The sequence below is a fragment of the Ranitomeya imitator genome, chromosome 2 (assembly GCF_032444005.1).
Source record: "Ranitomeya imitator isolate aRanImi1 chromosome 2, aRanImi1.pri, whole genome shotgun sequence".
Classification (NCBI taxonomy): Eukaryota; Metazoa; Chordata; class Amphibia; order Anura; family Dendrobatidae; genus Ranitomeya; species Ranitomeya imitator.
In genome coordinates this window covers 283,454,343-283,477,224 of record NC_091283.1, presented here as the reverse complement: position 1 = coordinate 283,477,224, position 22,882 = coordinate 283,454,343, and the positions used below count along the sequence as shown (strand labels likewise).

Below are 22,882 nucleotides of genomic sequence, written 5' to 3'. Positions count from 1 at the left end.
CTGTTATTGGAAATATTTCCCAGTTATTGATTAACTCCTGGTCCTCAATAAGAGAAGATCTCTCAGGCATCCACAATCCTCTCAGGATTCATTGTTTGGGAAGATCATTTCCAGGAAAGCTTTGTTCCCCCAGGTTTTGGTTCGTTTACTGTAAAGAGCCACCTTGTCAGAATGCAGCATTAGTGCTGCTCAAGGTGGCTCTTTTAGTTACAAACGCCTGAGGGGGGTGACAGGTTCCCTTTAAAGAGTGGATTGCTTTATCAAAATGTTAAAATTCTTCATACTCTGAGCCCTAGAGCCACCAGTTGTTGGTGCTTCGTTACTGAAAACCGGATTTATGTGAACGAGTCAAGACCGTTCCTGGGCTTTGTAGTCTATAATCTTTAGCAGGACACCCTGTCCAGAGCAGAGTATAATATTAGGGAGAAGGAAAAAGACACAAGACGATAATACACAGATGGGAATAAGGCCGGCGTCACACTAGAGAGTTTTACGGACGTATGAGCGCAGAAAATATGTCCATAAAATACGCATTGCACACGGCCCAATGATTCTCTATGGGGCAGCTCCTATCTGTCGTATATTACGCATCCGTAATATACGGTATGTTACGGACGTAGAAAATCGCAGCATGCTGCACCTGTCAGCGTATTTGAAAGTCTATGGGGGCGAGAAAATGACGGATTACACACAGACCATGCGTGTGACTTGCGAGAAATACGCAGCGGTGTTCTATAGAAAAGCCGGCAATTCAGTGCGGTGTACAGTAAAATCACACTGACAGGTTAGAATAGAATACGTAGAATAAATGTGTACACATAGAATAGGTATATATATATATATATATATGTCAGTGAGACACACACACATATATATATATATATATATTTATTTATAATTCATACAGCGCTAGATAGCAGAAAACCGGTAATTCAATTGACAGCTTTTCCCATCTCCTTCACAAACCCGACAGGATATGAGACATGGCTTACATACAGTAAACCATCTCATATCCCTTTTTTATTACATATTCCTCTTTAGTAATGTAAGAAGTGTCTTTGTGTCAAATTTGGGGTCTCTAGCTATTAAATTAAAGGGTTAAATCCTGGAAAAAATTGGCGCGGGCTCCCGCGCAATTTTCTCCGCCAGAGTGGGAAAGCCAGTGATTGAGGGCAGATATAAATAGCCTGGAGAGGGACCATGGTTATTGGCCCCCCTGGCTAAATACATCTGCCCCCAGCCACCCCAGAAAAGGCACATCTGGAAGATGCGCCTATTCTGGCACTTGGCCACTCTCTTCCCACTCCCGTGTAGCGGTGGGATATGGGGTAATGAAGGGTTAATGTCACCTTGCTATTGTAAGGTGACATTAAGCCAGGTTAATAATGGAGAGGTGTCAATTATGACACCTATCCATTATTAATCCAATAGTACGAAATGGATAATAAAACACACACACATTATTAAAAAGTATTTTAATGAAATAAAGACACACGGTGTTTTAATATTTTATTATACTCATAATCCACCTGAAGACCATTGTCACCTGAAACAATTCCATACCTTTTGTCCTTACAGTCTTGTCCCACGCTGTAAATCCGACAAAAGCGAGTTTTAGGGCGCACTGCTATATCTCATATAGAGAAAATCCTGAGGGTGCAAAAACAGTAATAAAAGACTAAACTAATAAACCAAAAGAGAAAGCATTACTGTACAAAAATGCACACCATCCAATAAGTAAATGTAAAAATAAACATAAGCTGATTTTATTGACAGATCAAAAACACACAACATGGACAATAAAAACATAATTAAAAACATGAAATCAACATCAAGAACACACAGGGAACATATATAATGACTCAGTATAGTAAGGTAACCAAAGAAAAACCAATGGCTCATGGGGTGTTGCGCAGAGGTATAATAACAGTAGGACGGTGCAAAAAATAGCTTATGTGGCCGCAACCACAATATAAAGCAAGCCAGCAATAGCAGGCACAAAACACTGTCCAAAAGGATAGCCAGACAGCAACGAGCCAAAACGGCAAAAAGGAAAGGTCACCTATACTAAATAGTATAACTGAGACACACCATATAAACGGGAGAAACCTCCCAAATAGAGACCACCTGGTGACGTGATGCCCCACGCGTATCACCCGGCGGACCAGGCTTCGTCAGGGGAGATGTGTGCTGACCCGTACACCAGCCTTAAATAGTATATGCCAGGTCGCTTATGAGGTTCCGGTGTGCACACATAAACACCGGAAAACCGGAAGTAAGTGCTGAGCGCTAATGAGTCCATACACCTGTAAAGACCAGCGCAGACATGCGCAGAGGGAACAGCGGACAGGAAGCGCAAACGGACTAGGTACCTGTAAGCAAAGGGTCCGAGGAGTCCTGATCGTGCAGCGCAATCATGCGCAGAAGAGATGAACACAGATCGGCGTACTGCGCAGTCGCCGATAAGGACGAATAGAGAAAGGATCCAGGCGCATGCGCAGTGACCGGACACCCGACAGCAGAAAATAAATACAGCTACTGAGAGACACAGTAGTGCTGCATACAGGGCTAATTGTATAGGGACCAGTGTGAAGGCCCCAAGGGGCAGAGAGAGCTATAAGAAGAATATGACACAAATAAATATAAGCAAGGAAAAATCAAACATGTATCTCACTGCTGATGCCTAGGGAACTATAAAGGGAACATAACACAAATGAATATAGACAAGAAAAAATGAAACATGTATCTAACTGCTGATGCCTAGGGGCTATACAGGGTATTTCAAGCCATAAAGATGGCAGCTATGGGTATAAGTATTTAAAGGCAAGTGCTTTTACCGCTGTTAGTACCTGAAAGCAGGGGGAAGCCAAGAGAACATGACACTTGGTGCTGGAATAAACACAACACAGTAGCAAAGTAGCAGAATAGATCAAGCTTCTAAGGACCCACCTGAGATCTCAAATATAGGTGTGTTTGATGATATCCAACCCAAGTCACACACATATTCATAAACCAGTTATATACAGCCAGACATCCCCCGGGGGCTTTCACGCACACACATCAGCTAGAGGCCTCACATATGAGAGTTGGATGAAAATATTGAGGCGATCCCCATGATGCCAAGACATAACTTTATTAGACAGAGTAATAAATATGATAAATAATTGAACAACGTAATGTACACAAAGATAATACTTTATAAAGTCATACACTGATGCAAAAGTATACGATGATTCATATAGCCTGTCATATCCTGATCATTAGGAAATAATAGGGGAGAAAAAAAGGCCATAATGGCCAAGTGTGCGCAGTGCTGAAAACCAACACCCCCCCATGAGCCAAAACCCATAACTGATGTTGTTATGTTTGACAATTATACCCCTTGAGCCAGTTTAATGTGCTAGTAGAAAAAACGTCCCTATACACTAAGGACGAATGTGGACCTAAAAAAGCCCAAGGTACAAGAAGTAGAAATTCAAAAGCGTCCATTGAGACAATTAGGCATAAGAAACAAACCCAATTGAAGAGACACATTAGAACCCACAAAGTCCATGGTCCAAGCAGGAAAACGATGGTAAGTACACTAAGTTTATAATGAAGAATGAAAAGAAGCAGTTTCCAAGGTAAGCTATGACATCCACTTCCAGGCCTATAAACAGTAGACCAACACATGAGGGGATCTTCATCCGAGAAATCCCGTAAAAAGCAGCTCTTCGTTCAAACCTGTGGGAGTAATGGAACCAAGATTAAAAATCCATCTCGCCTCCATACGTAGAAGTAATTGTCTGTATGCACCGCCCCTATTGGTTGTTCGTACTCTATCCAGCCCAATGATTTTAGTGCCCAAGATCCGGCCATCATGATGGGCCAAGAAGTGAGATGCTACCGGAGTGAGTACTTTGCCCTTCAAGGAGTCACTACGTGCCAGATTGATGGTAGAGAAGTGTTTCTGTATTCTGCGCCATAACTCCTGAGAAGTCTGGCCAACGTAAACACGTTGGCAGGGACAGATAAGGGCATAGACAACAAAGGTCGTTTTACAGTTGATATATGCACATAACCTATGTCTACTCTGGTTGGTAGGATTAACAAAGTGATCTCTAGTGGGACACATATACGGGCAAATGTTACAATTCCCACATGCAAACGACCCACGAAGATCAATCCCCCGATTGAGCCTGATAGTTTGCCTTTTATAGTGGCTGTTCGTCAAGAGGTCTCTGAAATTAGGAGCTCTTCTGGCTGTAAGTTGTGGTTGGTCACCCACCACCCTAGAAGTAGACAGGTCAGTGGTAAGAATGCCCCAATGCCTTTGAAGGATGGTTCTAATCTGTGACCAATTATTATTATAACTGGTAACAAATCTGGGCCTACTGTCCCGTACCTTGTTCTGAGGCACAAGCAGCGACTCCTGAGTATGTAAATTGGCCCGCTGGAAGGCTGCAGATATACTTCTCCGTGGGTAATGTCTTTGACGAAACCGATTAGTCAAGCTGAGAGCTTCTTGGTGAAAATCCTCGTCCGAGGTACAATTTCTTCTAGTTCTCAGGAACTGTCCAACAGGAACCCCATTCCTGGTGTGCGTAGGATGAAAACTCCTATAGTCCAGGAGGCTGTTGGTAGCAGTTGGTTTCCGGAATAGTTTGGTGTAAAGAGAGCCATCTCTGACCATCACCTGCAGGTCCAAAAAGGTCACTACGGTAGAGGAAAAGGAATACGTCAACACAATGTTATGGGAATTCCTGTTGAGAGAGGTAATAAAGTTGCGACACTCATCAATACTGCCTGTCCAAATGAAAAAAATATCGTCGACATATCGACTCCAATGGCAGACGTGCCGCTTAAACTCCTCCAAGGGGTACACCATGGTGGCCTCCCACCAACCTAAAAAAAGATTGGCGACGGCCGGGGCACAACGCGCCCCCATGACCACCCCTGAGACTTGAAGATAGTAAGTCCTATCAAACAGGAAGAAATTGTGCCTCATGATAAACTCTAACAAATCAACCACTAGGGAATCATGCATTCGATCCGAATGCCCCAGTTGGTCGAGGAAATGCAGAGTGGCAGTGATTCCGTCATCATGACTAATATTGGAATAGAGCGACTCAACGTCACACGTAACCAATAGAAAATTAGAAGGTAAAGACACTGCCCGACAAATCCGGATAAAGTGTGATGTATCCTGGACAAATGAGGGTAGATTTCTGGTAAGGGGCTGCAAGAAGTGGTCCACATACATGCAAGCTTTTTCACAGAGACCACCAATGCTAGCCACAATGGGGCGGCCAGGGGGTCTCTGTGGATCTTTATGAATCTTGGGTAGCATGTAAAATGTTGCTGTAACAGGGACCTCTACCCACATGAACTCGAACTCGTGATGGCTAATAATACCAAGATCCCTCGCCCTCTCCAGAAGATGTCTAAACTTTCCTGCAAATACAGCCGTAGGGTCTGATGGCAGTATCCTGTAGAACCGACCATTCTCAAGCTGACGATGTGCTTCTTCTAAGTAAAGGGAATGTGGCCAAAGGACCACATTACCCCCCTTATCTGCTTCTTTGATAAGGAAGTTAGTATTGGACCTAAGATCTCTAAGGGCTCGCCTCTCGTCACCACAGAGGTTGCCCAAAAAAGGTCTGCCAGGCCGTAGGGCTACAATATCGCGTTTGGCGAGTTCAAAAAACACTCGAATGGCAGGGACTAGAGAGAACGGTGGAGCTACCTTAGACTTATTTTTAAACAGGCGAGAATCCTTACCATCATTAGAGCTGTTTTCTTGCAAGAGTTGTAAAAGGTCACGGAAGACTTGTTGGTCAGTATGTTCAAATCCCTCTGTCATGTGTGGTCTACTGTGCAAAACCTGTAATAGAAGACGTCTGCAAAATAAGTATAGGTCCTTTACTACCGTAAACTTATCCAGCCCATGGACAGGGGAAAACGTTAAGCCCCTACTGTTATTATACCTCTGCGCAACACCCCATGAGCCATTGGTTTTTCTTTGGTTACCTTACTATACTGAGTCATTATATATGTTCCCTGTGTGTTCTTGATGTTGATTTCATGTTTTTAATTATGTTTTTATTGTCCATGTTGTGTATTTTTGATCTGTCAATAAAATCAGCTTATGTTTATTTTTACATTTACTTATTGGATGGTGTGCATTTTTGTACAGTAATGCTTTCTCCACGCTGTAAATCCATCTGAAGGGGTTAAATCATTTTACACCCAGGAGCTCTGCTAATGCAGCTGTGCTCCTGACTGTAAAACTTGGTGAATGAATGGAATGCAGGGGAATGTACTGTAGTTACCTCGAGTCGCGGTGATGCGCCCTCTGCTGGATGAACTCATATGAACTCTAGCCTGGGAACTTTTCAGAATATTTTCCCATAATGATCCATGATATGTCCATTTTGCAAGCCTGCGAGAAAAAAAATCGGCGTACGGAAGCCACATGGATAAATTTGTGTGTAAAAATCGCATCCTCGCATTGAATACATAGTTACATAGTTATTAAGGTTGAAGGAAGACTTTAAGTCCATCTAGTTCAACCCATAGCCTAACCTAACATGCCCTAACATGTTGATCCATAGGAAGGCAAAAAAAAAACCATGTGGCAAAGAGTAAGCTCCACATTGGGGAAAAAAATTCATTCCCGACTCCACATACGGCAATCAGACTAGTTCCCTGGATCAACGCCCTATCAAGGAATCTAGTGTATATACCCTGTAACATTATACTTTTCAAGAAAGGTAGCCAGTCCCCTCTTAAATTTAAGTAATGAATCACTCATTACAACATCATACGGCAGAGAGTTCCATAGTCTCACTGCTCTTACAGTAAAGAACACGCATCTGTTATTATGCTTAAACCTTCTTTCCTCCAAACGCAGAGGATGCCCCCTTGTCCCTGTCTTAGGTCTATGATTAAAAATATCATCAGAAAGGTCTCTGTACTGTCCCCTCATATATTTATACATTAAAATAAGATCACCCCTTAGTCTTCGTTTTTCCGAACTAAATAGCCCCAAGTGTAATAACCTATCTTGGTATTGCAGACCCCCCAGTCCTCTAATAACCTTGGTCGCTCTTCTCTGCACCCGCTCCAGTTCAGCTATGTCTTTCTTATACACCGGAGACCAGAACTGTGCACAGTATTCTAAGTGTGGTATAACTAGTGACTTGTATAGAGGTAAAATTATGTTCTCCTCATGAGCATCTATGCCTCTTTTAATGCATCCCATTATTTTATTTGCCTTTGTAGCAGCTGCCTGACACTGGCCACTGAACATGAGTTTGTCATCTACCCATACTCCCAGGTCTTTTTCATTGACGGTTTTGCCCAGAGTTTTAGAATTAAGCACATAATTATACATCTTATTACTTCTACCCAAGTGCATGACCTTACATTTATCCCCATTAAAGCTCATTTGCCATTTATCAGCCCAAGCTTCTAGTTTACATAAATCATCCTGTAATGTAAAATTGTCCTCCTCTGTATTGATTACCCTGCAGAGTTTAGTGTCATCTGCAAATATTGAAATTCTACTCTGTATGCCCCCTACAAGGTCATTAATAAATATGTTAAAAAGAAAAGGGCCCAATACTGACCCCTGTGGTACCCCACTGCTAACCGCGACCCTGTCCGAGTGTGCTCCATTAATAACCACCCTTTGTTTCCTATCCCTGAGCCAGCTCTCAACCCACTTACACATATTTTCCCCTATCTCCATTATTCTCATTTTATGTATCAACCTTTTGTGTGGCACCGTATCAAAAGCTTTTGAAAAGTCCATATACACTACGTCCACTGGGTTCCCTTGGTCCAGTCCGGAACTTACCTCTTCATAGAAACTGATCAAATTAGTCTGACATGAACGGTCCCTTGTAAACCCGTGCTGATACTGGGTCATGAGGTTATTCGGAACAGTGTTTTGGGACAATTACTGCGTATTACGGCCGTAAAAAACAGACCGTATTTACTTACGCCTAGTGTGATGCCGGCCTAATAGAGAGGAAATATTGGAGAACAAAATTTGGAATATTCATATGGATCCAATCATTGTTTTAAATAAAATCTACTTATTAAATGAACCAAAACATGGAACACAGCTCCGCTCCGTACACATAATAAACATATGGCTCTGCTCCGTACACACCGGCTCTGCTCCGTACACCTCATACACACGGCTCCGCTCCATACACCTCATACACAGACGGCTCTGCTCCATACACCTCGTACACACACAACTCCGCTCTGTACACACTGGCTCTGCTCCGTACACCTCATACACACCAGCTAGGCTCCGTACACCTCGTACACACACTGCTCCGCTCCATACACATAATAAACATATTGCTCTGCTACACACAACTCGTAACCACACGGTTCCGCTACATACACCCTGTACACACGGCTCCACTCAGTACACCTCGTACACACACGGCTCTGCTCCGTACACACTGGCTCCGCTCCGTACACTTCATACACACACCGGCTCTACTCCGTACACCTCCTACACACCGACTCCGCTCCGTACACCTCATACACACACGGCTCCGCTCCGTACACCTCGTACACACATGACTCTGCTACATCCACACTGTAAACCCCTCCTGACCCCACACAGAAACTTCCCCTCATCCAGCACCATGAGTCATGACAACCAGCACAGCAGAGTCCTGCATACACTGAGACCCCTGATCATGTGACCCCTGACTCCTCCCCTCCTGTGACCTCATCACAGGTCCCGAGTCTGGGCACATAGCAGCCATACATGTGGTGGCAGCTCTGCAGGTCAGTTATGGGCAGTCCGGCTCTTGTACATTGTGCTACTTTTCTATCTCCAGTCCCTTCACTATAAAGCCTGGGCCTCATTATACAGCTGTACAGGAGCCTAGTGGAGGCTTTTTAGCCATTTCTCAGACTGTAGCTCCCGGGAACAGGCCCTCACTCCAGTCCCTTCACTATAAAGCCTGGGCCTCATTATACAGCTGTACAGGAGCCTAGTGGAGGCTTTTTAGCCATTTCTCAGACTGTAGCTCCCGGGAACAGGCCCTCACTCCAGTCCCTTCACTATAAAGCCTGGGCCTCATTATACTGCTGTACAGGAGCCTAGTGGAGGCTTTTTAGCCATTTCTCAGACTGTAGCTCCTGGGAACAGGCCCTCGCTCCAGTCCCTTCACTATAAAGCCGGGGCCTCATTATACAGCTGTACAGGAGCCTAGTGGAGGCTTTTTAGCCATTTCTCAGACTAGCTCCTGGGAACAGGCCCTCACTCCAGTCCCTTCACTATAAAGCCTGGGCCTCATTATACTGCTGTACAGGAGCCTAGTGGAGGCTTTTTAGCCATTTCTCAGACTGTAGCTCCTGGGAACAGGCCCTCACTCCAGTCCCTTCACTATAAAGCCTGGACCTCATTATACAGCTGTACAGGGGCCTAGTGGAGGCTTTTTAGCCATTTCTCAGACTGTAGCTCCTGGGAACAGGCCCTCACTCCAGTCCCTTCACTATAAAGCCTTGGCCTCATTATACAGCTGTACAGGTGTCTAGTGGAGGCTTTTTAGCCATTTCTCAGACTGTAGCTCCCGGGAACAGGCCCTCACTCCAGTCCCTTCACTATAAAGCCATGGCCTCATTATACAGCTGTACAGGAGCCTAGAGGAGGCTTTTTAGCCATTTCTCAGACTGTAGCTCCTGGGAACAGGCCCTCGCTCCAGTCCCTTCACTATAAAGCCTGGGCCTCATTATACAGCTGTACAGGAGCCTAGTGGAGGCTTTTTAGCCATTTCTCAGACTGTAGCTCCTGGGAACAGGCCCTCACTCCAGTCCCTTCACTATAAAGCCTGGGCCTCATTATACAGCTGTACAGGAGCCTAGAGGAGGCTTTTAGCCATTTCTCAGACTGTAGCTCCCAGGAACAGGCCCTCGCTCCAGTCCCTTCACTATAAAGCCTGGGCCTCATTATACAGCTGTACAGGAGCCTAGTGGAGGCTTTTTAGCCATTTCTCAGACTGTAGCTCCTGGGAACAGGCCCTCGCTCCAGTCCCTTCACTATAAAGCCTGGGCCTCATTATACAGCTGTACAGGTGTCTAGTGGAGACTTTTTAGCCATTTCTCAGACTGTAGCTTCTGGGAACAGGCCCTCGCTCCAGTCCCTTCACTATAAAGCCTGGGCCTCATTATACAGCTGTACAGGAGCCTAGTGGAGGCTTTTTAGCCATTTCTCAGACTGTAGCTCCTGGGAACAGGCCCTCACTCCAGTCCCTTCACTATAAAGCCTGGGCCTCATTATACAGCTGTACAGGAGCCGGTGCATACTAAAACCCTATGTGGCAAATTTACCTATGCCTATGGTAGATATTTTAGTCGTATTCATCTCTGCCTATTTTAGATTTTTTTTTACCGTTTCATTTTCTTAATTTAGTTTTCCTTTCCACTTCACTCCATTTGAAGCAGAGTAACCAATTTATTTACATATGTATTTATTTGACATAAAGTTGCAATACATGAATGTAGGGGTCAAATTTTTTGGAAACGGAAAAACGGTTTTAAGCTCCGTTTTTTTTATTGGAATATGTTCATATTAGTACAACAACGTTATCTTCCAAGTTTCATTAAGATCTTTTTAGGGATTCAGTCGTTATGCGCCATTTTATGCCATACCTATACCTACAGTGTTATCATGGTTGGAAACGGAAAAACTGTTTTGAGCTCCGTTTTTTTTATTGGAATTAGTTCATATTAGTACAACAACGTTATCTTCCAAGTTTCATTAGGATCTTTTTAGGGATTCAGTCTTTATGCGCCATTTTCTGCCATACCTATGCTTAGTGTGTTATCACGGTTGGAAACGGAAAAACGGTTTTGAGCTCCGTTTTTTTTATTGGAATATGTTCATATTAGTACAACAACGTTATCTTCCAAGTTTCATTAAGATCTTTTTAGGGATTCAGTCGTTATGCGCCATTTTCTGCCATACCTATGCCTACAGTGTTATCATGGTTGGAAACGGAAAAACGGTTTTGAGCTCCGTTTTTTTTATTGGAATATGTTCATATTAGTACAACAACGTTATCTTCCAAGTTTCAATAAGATCTTTTTAGGGATTCAGTCTTTATGCGCCATTTTCTGCCATACCTATGCTTAGTGTGTTATCACGGTTGGAAACGGAAAAACGGTTTTGAGCTCCGTTTTTTTTATTGGAATATGTTCATATTAGTACAACAACGTTATCTTCCAAGTTTCATTAAGATCTTTTTAGGGATTCAGTCGTTATGCGCCATTTTCTGCCATACCTATGCCTACAGTGTTATCATGGTTGGAAACGGAAAAACGGTTTTGAGCTCCGTTTTTTTTATTGGAATATGTTCATATTAGTACAACAACGTTATCTTCCAAGTTTCATTAGGATCTTTTTAGGGATTCAGTCGTTATGCGCCATTTTCTGCCATACCTATGCTTAGTGTGTTATCACGGTTGGAAACGGAAAAACGGTTTTGAGCTCCGTTTTTTTTATTGGAATTAGTTCATATTAGTACAACAACGTTATCTTCCAAGTTTCATTAAGATCTTTTTAGGGATTCAGTCGTTATGCGCCATTTTCTGCCATACCTATGCCTACAGTGTTATCATGGTTGGAAACGGAAAAACGGTTTTGAGCTCCGTTTTTTTTATTGGAATTAGTTCATATTAGTACAACAACGTTATCTTCCAAGTTTCATTAAGATCTTTTTAGGGATTCAGACGTTATGCGCCATTTTCTGCCATACCTATGCCTACAGTGTTATCATGGTTGGAAACGGAAAAACGGTTTTGAGCTCCGTTTTTTTTATTGGAATATGTTCATATTAGTACAACAACGTTATCTTCCAAGTTTCATTAAGATCTTTTTAGGGATTCAGTCGTTATGCGCCATTTTATGCCATACCTATACCTACAGTGTTATCATGGTTGGAAACGGAAAAACTGTTTTGAGCTCCGTTTTTTTTATTGGAATTAGTTCATATTAGTACAATGACGTTATCTTCCAAGTTTCATTAGGATCTTTTTAGGGATTCAGTCGTTATGCGCCATTTTCTGCCATACCTATGCCTAGTGTGTTATCACGGTTGGAAACGGAAAAACGGTTTTGAGCTCCGTTTTTTTTATTGGAATATGTTCATATTAGTACAACAACGTTATCTTCCAAGTTTCATTAGGATCTTTTTAGGGATTCAGTCGTTATGCGCCATTTTCTGCCATACCTATGCCTAGTGTGTTATCACGGTTGGAAACGGAAAAACGGTTTTGAGCTCCGTTTTTTTTATTGGAATTAGTTCATATTAGTACAACAACGTTATCTTCCAAGTTTCATTAAGATCTTTTTAGGGATTCAGTCGTTATGCGCCATTTTCTGCCATACCTATGCCTACAGTGTTATCATGGTTGGAAACGGAAAAACGGTTTTGAGCTCCGTTTTTTTTTATTGGAATTAGTTCATATTAGTAGAACAACGTTATCTTCCAAGTTTCATTAGGATCTTTTTAGGGATTCAGTCGTTATGCGCCATTTTCTGCCATACCTATGCCTAGTGTGTTATCACGGTTGGAAACGGAAAAACGGTTTTGAGCTCCGTTTTTTTTATTGGAATTAGTTCATATTAGTACAATGACGTTATCTTCCAAGTTTCATTAAGATCTTTTTAGGGATTCAGTCGTTATGCGCCATTTCCTGCCATACCTATGCCTAGTGTGTTATCACGGTTGGAAACGGAAAAACGGTTTTGAGCTCCGTTTTTTTTATTGGAATATGTTCATATTAGTACAACAACGTTATCTTCCAAGTTTCATTAAGATCTTTTTAGGGATTCAGTCGTTATGCGCCATTTTCTGCCATACCTATGCCTAGTGTGTTATCACGGTTGGAAACGGAAAAACGGTTTTGAGCTCCGTTTTTTTTATTGGAATTAGTTCATATTAGTACAACAACGTTATCTTCCAAGTTTCATTAAGATCTTTTTAGGGATTCAGTCGTTATGCGCCATTTTCTGCCATACCTATGCCTAGTGTGTTATCACGGTTGGAAACGGAAAAACGGTTTTGAGCTCCTTTTTTTTTATTGGAATATGTTCATATTAGTACAACAACGTTATCTTCCAAGTTTCATTAAGATCTTTTTAGGGATTCAGTCGTTATGCGCCATTTTCTGCCATACCTATGCCTAGTGTGTTATCACGGTTGGAAACGGAAAAACGGTTTTGAGCTCCGTTTTTTTATTGGAATATGTTCATATTAGTACAACAACGTTATCTTCCAAGTTTCATTAAGATCTTTTTAGGGATTCAGTCGTTATGCGCCATTTTCTGCCATACCTATGCCTAGTGTGTTATCACGGTTGGAAACGAAAAAACGGTTTTGAGCTCCGTTTTTTTTATTGGAATTAGTTCATATTAGTACAACAACGTTATCTTCCAAGTTTCATTAGGATCTTTTTAGGGATTCAGTCGTTATGCGCCATTTTCTGCCATACCTATGCCTACAGTGTTATCATGGTTGGAAACGGAAAAACGGTTTTGAGCTCCGTTTTTTTAATTGGAATTAGTTCATATTAGTACAACAACGTTATCTTCCAAGTTTCATTAAGATCTTTTTAGGGATTCAGTCTTTATGCGCCATTTTCGGCCATACCTGTGCCTACAGTGTTATCACGGTTGGAAACGGAAAAACGGTTTTGAGCTCCGTTTTTTTTATTGGAATATGTTCATATTAGTAGAACAACGTTATCTTCCAAGTTTCATTAGGATCTTTTTAGGGATTCAGTCTTTATGCGCCATTTTCTGCCATACCTATGCCTAGTGTGTTATCATGGTTGGAAGCGGAAAAACGGTTTTGAGCTCCGTTTTTTTTATTGGAATTAGTTCATATTAGTACAACAACGTTATCTTCCAAGTTTCATTAGGATCTTTTTAGGGATTCAGTCTTTATGCGCCATATTCTGCCATACCTATTCCTATGGTAGTTTTTTTCTAAAGTTGAATTTTTTGAATCTATTTTTTCTTTCCACTTCACTATTTAAAAATAAATTAGCGGAGGTTAAACTTTAATTGCGTTTTCCACAAGGCAAACCCATACATTTCTATATAGTAACTTTACATTTGAAATAAACACTGAATCCCTAAGAAGATCTTGATGAAACTTTGAAAATAAGTTTGTCATTAATATGAACTTTTTCCAGCAAGAAAAACAGAGCTTAAAAATGTAATTCTGTTTTCAACAATGTTAATTCATACATTCCTATATAATAACTTTACATTTCAAATAAACAGTGAATCCCTAAGTATATCTTTATCGAAAATGTTTGCCTTAAGGTACCTTCACACACAACGATATCGTTAAGGATATCGTTGCAACGTCACGCTTTTTGTGACGTAACAACGATCCCGCTAACGATCTCGTTATGTGTGACAGCGACCAACGATCAGGCCCCTGCTGGGAGATCGTTGGTCGTGGGGAATGATCAGGACCTTTTTTTGGTCGCTGATCACCCGCTGTCATCGCTAGATCAGCGTGTGTGACGCCGATCTAGCGATGTGTTCACCTGTAACCAGGGTAAATATCGGGTTACTAAGTGCAGGGCCGCTATGGGGGCCAGAAAAATACGGATTACACACAGACCAGCAGTGTGACTTGTGAGAAATACGCAGCGGTGTTCTATAGAAAAGCCGGCAATTCAGTGCGGTGTACAGTAAAATCACACATATATATATATACACATACATACACACACACACACACACACACACACACACACACACTAGATGGTGGCCCGTTTCTAACGCATCGGGTATTCTAGAATATGCATGTCCACGTAGTATATTGCCCAGCCACGTACTATATTGCCCAGCCATGTAGTACATTTCCCAGCCACGTAGTATATTGCCCAGCCACATAGTATATTGCCCAGTCACGTAGTATATTGTCCAGTCACGTACTATATTGCCCAGCCATGTAGTACATTTCCCAGCCACGTAGTATATTGCCCAGTCACGTAGTATATTGCCCAGTCACGTACTATATTGCCCAGCCATGTAGTACATTTCCCAGCCACGTAGTATATTGCCCAGCCACGTACTATATTGCCCAGCCCACGTAGTATATTGCCCAGTCACGTAGTATATTGCCCAGTCACGTAGTATATTGCCCAGTCACGTAGTATATTGCCTAGCCACGTAGTATATTGCCCAGCCAGGTTTGTCACATTTAAAAAAATAAAAATATACTCACCTTTCTGAGGGCCCCTTGTAGTCCACGGCAGCTTCCGGTCCCAGGGTTGGTATGAGCGCAGGACCTGTGATGACGTTGTGGTCACAGGCAATATACTACGTGGGCTGGGCAATATAGTACGTGGCTGGACAATATAGTACGTGGGCTGGCCAATATAGTACGTGGGCTGGCCAATATAGTACGTGGGCTGGCCAATATACTACGTGGGCTGGCCAATATACTACGTGGGCTGGCCAATATACTACGTGGGCTGGCCAATATACTACGTAGGCTGGCCAATATACTACGTGACTGGGCAATATACTACGTGGCTGGGCAAAATACTACATGGCTGGGCAGTATACTACGTGGGCTGGGCAATATACTACGTGGGCTGGCCAATATACTACGTGGGCTGGCCAATATACTACGTGACTGGGCAATATACTATGTGGCTGGCCAATATACTACGTGGGCTGGCCAATATACTACGTGACTGGGCAATATACTACGTGGCTGGGCAAAATACTACGTGGCTGGGCAATATACTACGTGACTGGGCAATATACTACATCGCTGGGCAATATACTACGTGGGCTGGCCAATATACTTTGTGACTGGGCAATATACTACGTGGCTGGGCAAAATACTACGTGGCTGGGCAATATACTACGTGGGCTGGGCAATATACTACATGGCTGGGCAATATACTACGTGGCTGGGCAAAATACTACGTGGCTGGGCAATATACTACGTGGGCTGGGCAATATACTACATGGCTGGGCAATATACTACGTGGGCTGGGCAATATACTACGTGGCTGGGCAATATACTACGTGACTGGGCAATATACTACGTGGACATGCATATTCTAGAATACCCGATGCGTTAGAATCGGGCCACCATCTAGTATATCTACATCTATATATATCTATTCTATGTGTACACATTTATTGTACCTATTCTACTCTAAGCTGTCAGTGTGATTTTACTGTACACCGCACTGAATTTCCGGCTTTTCTCTCTAACACCGCTGCGTATTTCTCGCAAGTCACACTGTTGGTCCGTGTGTAATCCGTATTTTTCTGGCCCCCATAGACTTTCATTAGTGGATTTTTTGCGCAATACGGTGACAAACGCAGCATACTGCAATTTTCTATGGCCGTAGAAGACCGTATAATACGGATCAGTAAAACACGGCTGATAGGAGCTGGGCCATAGAGAAGCATTGTACCGTATGCAATCCGTATTTTATGAACCGCTCATACGTCCGTAAAACTCGCAGGTGTGAGGTCGGCCTAAGGCAAAAATTTTCGATAAAGATATACTTAGGGATTCAGTGTTTATTTCAAATGTAAAGTTACTATATAGCAATGTATGGGTTTGCCTTGTTGAAAACGCAATTAAAGTTTAACCTCCGCTAATTTATTTTTAAATAGTGAAGTGGAAAGGAAAAATAGATTCAAAACATTCAACTTTAGAAAAAAAACTACCATAGACATAGGTATGGCAGAATATGGCGCATAAAGACTGAATCCCTAAAAAGATCCTAATGAAACTTGGAAGATAACGTTGTTGTACTAATATGAACTAATTCCAATAAAAAAAACGGAGCTCAAAACCGTTTTTCCGTTTCCAACCGTGATAACACTGTAGGCATAGGTATGGCAGAATATGGCGCATAAAGACTGAATCCCTAAAAAGATCCTAATGAAACTTGGAAGATAACGTTGTTGTACTAATATGAACTAATTCCAATAAAAAAAACGGAGCTCAAAACCGTTTTTCCGTTTCCAACCGTGATAACACTGTAGGCATAGGTATGGCAGAATATGGCGCATAAAGACTGAATCCCTAAAAAGATCTTAATGAAACTTGGAAGATAACGTTGTTGTACTAATATGAACTAATTCCAATAAAAAAAACGGAGCTCAAAACCGTTTTTCCGTTTCCAACCGTGATAACACACTAGGCATAGGTATGGCAGAAAATGGCGCATAACGACTGAATCCCTAAAAAGATCTTAATGAAACTTGGAAGATAACGTTGTTGTACTAATATGAACATATTCCAATAAAAAAAACGGAGCTCAAAACCGTTTTTCCGTTTCCAACCGTGATAACACTGTAGGCATAGGTATGGCAGAAAATGGCGCATAACGACTGAATCCCTAAAAAGATCTTAATGAAACTTGGAAGATAACGTCATTGTACTAATATGAACATATTCCAATAAAAAAAACGGAGCTCAAAACCGTTTTTCCGTTTCCAACCGTGATAACACACTAGGCATAGGTATGGCAGAAAATGGCGCATAACGACTGAATCCCTAAAAAGATCTTAATGAAACTTGGAAGATAACGTCATTGTACTAATATGAACTAATTCCAATAAAAAAACGGAGCTCAAAACCGTTTTTCCGTTTCCAACCGTGATAACACACTAGGCATAGGTATGGCAGAAAATGGCGCATAACGACTGAATCCCTAAAAAGATCTTAATGAAACTTGGAAGATAACGTCATTGTACTAATATGAACATATTCCAATAAAAAAAACGGAGCTCAAAACCGTTTTTCCGTTTCCAACCGTGATAACACACTAGGCATAGGTATGGCAGAAAATGGCGCATAACGACTGAATCCCTAAAAAGATCTTAATGAAACTTGGAAGATAACGTCATTGTACTAATATGAACTAATTCCAATAAAAAAAACGGAGCTCAAAACCGTTTTTCCGTTTCCAACCGTGATAACACACTAGGCATAGGTATGGCAGAAAATGGCGCATAACGACTGAATCCCTAAAAAGATCTTAATGAAACTTGGAAGATAACGTCATTGTACTAATATGAACATATTCCAATAAAAAAAACGGAGCTCAAAACCGTTTTTCCGTTTCAAACCGTGATAACACACTAGGCATAGGTATGGCAGAAAATGGCGCATAACGACTGAATCCCTAAAAAGATCTTAATGAAACTTGGACGATAACGTTGTTGTACTAATATGAACATATTCCAATAAAAAAAACGGAGCTCAAAACCGTTTTTTCCGTTTCCAACCGTGATAACACACTAGGCATAGGTATGGCAGAAAATGGCGCATAACGACTGAATCCCTAAAAAGATCTTAATGAAACTTGGAAGATAACGTTGTTGTACTAATTTGAACATATTCCAATAAAAAAAACGGAGCTCAAAACCGTTTTTCCGTTTCCAACCGTGATAACACTGTAGGCATAGGTATGGCAGAAAATGGCGCATAACGACTGAATCCCTAAAATGATCTTAATGAAACTTGGAAGATAACGTTGTTGTACTAATATGAACATATTCCAATAAAAAAAACGGAGCTCAAAACCGTTTTTCCGTTTCCAACCATGATAACACTGTAGGCATAGGTATGGCAGAAAATGGCGCATAACGACTGAATCCCTAAAAAGATCATAATGAAACTTGGAAGATAACGTCATTGTACTAATATGAACTAATTCCAATAAAAAAAACGGAGCTCAAAACCGTTTTTCCGTTTCCAACCGTGATAACACACTAGGCATAGGTATGGCAGAAAATGGCGCATAACGACTGAATCCCTAAAAAGATCTTAATGAAACTTGGAAGATAACGTCATTGTACTAATATGAACTAATTCCAATAAAAAAAACGGAGCTCAAAACCGTTTTTCCGTTTCCAACCGTGATAACACACTAGGCATAGGTATGGCAGAAAATGGCGCATAACGACTGAATCCCTAAAAAGATCTTAATGAAACTTGGAAGATAACGTTGTTGTACTAATATGAACATATTCCAATAAAAAAAACGGAGCTCAAAACCGTTTTTCCGTTTCCAACCGTGATAACACACTAGGCATAGGTATGGCAGAAAATGGCGCATAACGACTGAATCCCTAAAAAGATCTTAATGAAACTTGGAAGATAACGTTGTTGTACTAATATGAACATATTCCAATAAAAAAAACGGAGCTCAAAATCGTTTTTCCGTTTCCAACCGTGATAACACACTAGGCATAGGTATGGCAGAAAATGGCGCATAAAGACTGAATCCCTAAAAAGATCTTAATGAAACTTGGAAGATAACGTCATTGTACTAATATGAACTAATTCCAATAAAAAAAACGGAGCTCAAAACCGTTTTTTCCGTTTCCAACCGTGATAACACACTAGGCATAGGTATGGCAGAAAATGGCGCATAACGACTGAATCCCTAAAAAGATCTTAATGAAACTTGGAAGATAATGTTGTTGTACTAATATGAACATATTCCAATAAAAAAAACGGAGCTCAAAATCGTTTTTCTGTTTCCAACCGTGATAACACACTAGGCATAGGTATGGCAGAAAATGGCGCATAACGACTGAATCCCTAAAATGATCTTAATGAAACTTGGAAGATAACGTCATTGTACTAATATGAACTAATTCCAATAAAAAAAACGGAGCTCAAAACCGTTTTTCCGTTTCCAACCGTGATAACACACTAGGCATAGGTATGGCAGAATATGGCGCATAACGACTGAATCCCTAAAATGATCTTAATGAAACTTGGAAGATAACGTTGTTGTACTAATATGAACATATTCCAATAAAAAAAACGGAGCTTAAAACCGTTATTCGTAATTCTTACCAAAGTGATGATGGGAGAGCCTGGTGTTGCAGCTTGACTTCAGTAAGGTACAGTCACACATAGCGACGCTGCAGGGATATAGACAACGAGCCGATCACTGGAGCGTCGCTGTTTATGTCGCTGTAGAGACGTCAAACAGAACGATGCAGGAGCGATCCAGTGACGTAACGGCGACTCGCTTATTGTTCTCGCTCCATGTAAAACATTGCTGGCGTAGTTGTTTTTGATGTCAAACATGACGATACACGCCGATCTAGCGACCAAATAAAGTTCTGGACTTCTAGCTCCGACCAGCGATGTCACAGCGGGATCCAGATCGCTGCTGCGTGTCAAACACAACGAGATCGCTATCCAGGACGCTGCAACGTCACGGATCGCTGTCGTTCTCGTTGCAAAGTTGCTGAGTGTGACGGTACCTTAAGATATGCCCCAGCCAGCATGTCCACTTACTCTGCATTCTGTGGTTGCTGGGTACTGGATGTGTGAGAGGAGGGTTTATAAACTATCTCAAGGTAGACAATATTAGGCGGATAGGTTCTCATTGCGTCAGGGCAATCCGTTTAGCGCTAAGCGCTAGTGGATTGCGCTAACGCAATGTCTTTTTAGGGGTCGCGTTAAATGTCCCCGCTAGCGCTAGCTGCAAGCAGCGTCCGAGGCGCGCCACAAAAGAACGGCACATCGCTAGCGCGTGCCGAAAATGGCACGCACTAGCAATGCGCTTTAACATTGCTGGCAATGGGAGCGTTAACGGACACGTTGCACGGCGTTAATTTCGCCGTGCAACGCTGTCTGTTAGCGCTCACCCGAAAACGAAATGAGAACCTAGCCTTAATATTATCTCACTCAAAACATCCCCCTCCCTCTCTCAGTTCAAGTACACAGAGAAGGGAGTTGTAAGGCTATGTGCACACGTTCAGTATTTTTCGCGTTTTTTTCTATAAAAATGCGATAAAAACGTGAAAAAAACGCTTACATATGGTTCCCAATCATTTCAATGTAATCCGCAAAACTTGTGCAAATGTTGCGATTTTTTTCCGCGAAAAAAAAGCAACATGTTCATTAATTCTGCGGAATCGCTGATTTCCCGCACACTGTAAAAAATCTACCATAGGTATAGGTATAGACAAATGACACATAGGGTTTTAGTATTTTCCACAGGAGCCTAGTGGAGGCTTTTTAGCCATTTCTCAGACTGTGGCTCCTGGGAACAGGCCCTCGCTCCAGTCCCTTCACTATAAAGCCCTGGCCTCATTATACAGCTGTACAGGGGCCTAGTGGAGGCTTTTTAGCCATTTCTCAGACTGTAGCTCCCGGGAACAGTCCCTCGCTCCAGTCCCTTCTCTATAAAGCCCTGGCCTCATTATACAGCTGTACAGGAGCCTAGTGGAGGCTTTTTAGCCATTTCTCAGACTGTAGCTCCTGGGAACAGGCCCTCGCTCCAGTCCCTTCACTATAAAGCCCTGGCCTCATTATACAGCTGTACAGGAGCCTAGTGGAGGCTTTTTAGCCATTTCTCAGACTGTAGCTCCTGGGAACAGGCCCCCGCTTCAGTCCCTTCACTATAAAGCCTGGGCCTCATTATACAGCTGTACAGGGGCCTAGTGGAGGCATTTAGCCATTTCTCAGACTGTAGCTCCCGGGAACAGTCCCTAGCTCCATTCCCTTCTCTATAAAGCCCTGGCCTCATTATACAGCTGTACAGGAGACTAGTGGAAGCTTTTTAGCCATTTCTCAGACTGTAGCTCCTGGGAACAGGCCCTCGCTCCAGTCCCTTCACTATAAAGCCTGGGCCTCATTATACTGCTGTACAGGAGACTAGTGGAAGCTTTTTAGCCATTTCTCAGACTGTAGCTCCTGGGAACAGGCCCTCGCTCCAGTCCCTTCACTATAAAGCCTGGGCCTCATTATACAGCTGTACAGGCGTCTAGTGGAGGCTTTTTAGCCATTTCTCAGTCTGTAGCTCCTGGGAACAGGCCCTCGCTCCAGTCCCTTCATTATAAAGCCAGGGCCTCATTATGCAGCTGTACAGGTGTCTAGTGGAGGCTTTTTAGCCATTTCTCAGACTGTAGATCCTGGGAACAGGCCCTCGCTCCAGTCCCTTCACTATAAAGCCTGGGCCTCATTATACAGCTGTACAGGAGCCTAGTGGAGGCTTTTTAGCCATTTCTCAGACTGTAGCTCCTGGGAACAGGCGCTCACTCCAGTCCCTTCACTATAAAGCCTTGGCCTCATTATACAGCTGTACAGGAGCCTAGTGGAGGCTTTTTAGCCATTTCTCAGACTGTAGCTCCTGGGAACAGGCCCTCACTCCAGTCCCTTCACTTATAAAGCCTGGGCCTCATTATACATCTGTGCAGGAGCCTAGTGGAGGCATTTTAGCCATTTTTCAGACTATAGCTCCTGGGAACAGGCCCTCGCTCCAGTCCCTTCACTATAAAGCCTGGGCCTCATTATACAGCTGTACAGGTGTCTAGTGGAGGCTTTTTAGCCATTTCTCAGACTGTAGCTCCTGGGAACAGGCCCTCGCTCCAGTCCCTTCACTATAAAGCCCGGGCCTCATTATACAGCTGTACAGGTGTCTAGTGGAGGCTTTTTAGCCATTTCTCAGACTGTAGCTCCCGGGAACAGGCCCTCGCTCCGGTCCCTTCTCTATAAAGCCTGGGCCTCATTATACAGCTGTACTGGAGCCTAGTGGAGGCTTTTTAGCCATTTCTCAGACTGTAGCTCCTGGGAACAGGCCCTCGCTCCAGTCCCTTCTCTATAAAGCCTGGGCCTCATTATACAGCTGTACTGGAGCCTAGTGGAGGCTTTTTAGCCATTTCTCAGACTGTAGCTCCTGGGAACAGGCCCTCGCTCCAGTCCCTTCACTATAAAGCCTGGGCCTCATTATTCAGCTGTACAGGAGTCTAGTGGAGGCTTTTTAGCCATTTCTCAGACTGTAGCTCCTGGGAACAGGCCCTCGCTCCAGTCCCTTCACTATAAAGCCTGGGCCTCAT

The 22,882-nt window shown here is 42.6% G+C and overlaps 1 protein-coding gene across 1 annotated transcript in view; it reads right to left on the bottom strand.

Moving 5' to 3' along the window:
• Positions 1-22,882, bottom strand: part of LOC138663178 (zinc finger protein 300-like) — a 723,911-nt gene that overhangs the window by 170,543 nt on the left and 530,486 nt on the right. The gene's annotated exons all lie outside the window — the stretch shown is intronic.